General features: G+C 41.7%; 1 non-coding gene across 1 annotated transcript; it reads right to left on the bottom strand.

Moving 5' to 3' along the window:
• Positions 1-760: 760 nt before the first annotated feature.
• Positions 761-822, bottom strand: LOC120363794 (U7 small nuclear RNA). The gene has a single exon (XR_005579233.2). It is a non-coding gene; the product is annotated as a U7 small nuclear RNA (small nuclear RNA).
• Between the last annotated feature and the right edge of the window lie 517 nt (positions 823-1,339).

The following is a 1,339-nucleotide window of genomic DNA, read 5'->3' as shown; positions in this document are numbered from 1 at the left end:
TCTGTCACCCAGGCTGGAATGCAATGGCACAATCATGGCTCACTGCAGCCTTGACCTCCTGGGCTCAAGGCAATCCTACTACCTCAGCCTCCCAAGTAGCTGGGATTACAGAGGTGTGCTACCATGCCTGGCTAATTTTTGTATTTTTTGTAGAGATGGGGTTTTGTCATGTTGCCCAGACTGGTCTCGAACTCCTGGGCTCAAATGATCTACCCACTGCGGCCTTCCAAAGTGCTGGGATTAAAGGAATGTGCCACAGTACCCAACCTTTGATATTTTGATATTTCATCTGGAACTATTTTTCTTTTTCCTTAAGAATACCCTTTGGTATTTCTTTTAGTGGAGTTCTGCTGGTGAAAATTCTGTTTTTGCCTGAAAATGTCTCTTTTTATTTTGAAATATTTTTTTATTTACAGAGATAGAGCAAAGGATTCCCATATACCCTTTACTCACTTTTTAAAAAATGTTAACATCGTCTTTACTGTAATACATTTGTCAAAACTAAAAAAATCAACATAGTTACATAATCTTGAACACACTTCAGATTTTATTTGTATTTCTCCAGTTTTTCCACTAATACTGTCTTTCTGCTGTAGGATCCAACCCAGGATAGTGCATTACATTTAGTTATGATGTCTCGTTAGTTTTCTTTGGTCTGTAATACTTTCTCAATCTTTTCTTGTTTCCCACGACTATGACAGTTTTGAGATACACTAGTCAGGTATAAATAGCCAGGTATTTTCTAGAGCTTGTATTTTTTAGGTGCTCTCCAGCATAAACTGGAAAGCCTGCTAGACAAATTCTGAAAGAGCCATGACACTCTAAGCCGGGCGCGGTGGCTCAAGCCTGTAATCCCAGCACTTTGGGAGGCTGAGGCAGGTGGATCACGAGGTCAAGAGATCGAGACCATCCTGGTCAACATGGTGAAACCCCATCTCTACTAAAAATACAAAAAATTAGCTGGGCATGGTGGCACGTGCCTGTAATCCCAGCTACTCAGGAGGCTGAGGCAGGAGAATTGCCTGAACCCAGGAGGCGGAGGTTGCGGTGAGCCGAGATTGCACCATTGCACTCCAGCCTGGGTAACAAGAGTGAAACTCCATCTCAAAAAAAAAAAAAAAAAAAAAAAAAAAAAAAGAGCCATAACACTCTAGAACATTTTTCAATTGGTGTTCGTCGGTGTATTAGTTTGCTAGGGCTGCCGTAACAAGACTGGATGGCTTAAACAGTAGAAATTCATTTCTTCACAGTTCTAGAGTCTAGTCTGAAGTCAAGGTATCAGCAGGTTTGACTTCTTCTGAGGCCTCTCTCCTTGGCTTGTAGATGGCCATCTTCTCTC

This window comes from Saimiri boliviensis, chromosome 3, assembly GCF_048565385.1.
Source record: "Saimiri boliviensis isolate mSaiBol1 chromosome 3, mSaiBol1.pri, whole genome shotgun sequence".
In the NCBI taxonomy this organism is placed as follows: domain Eukaryota; kingdom Metazoa; phylum Chordata; class Mammalia; order Primates; family Cebidae; genus Saimiri; species Saimiri boliviensis.
Note: the sequence above shows the minus strand (reverse complement) of the source record. Positions and strands in the feature narration are given on the sequence as shown.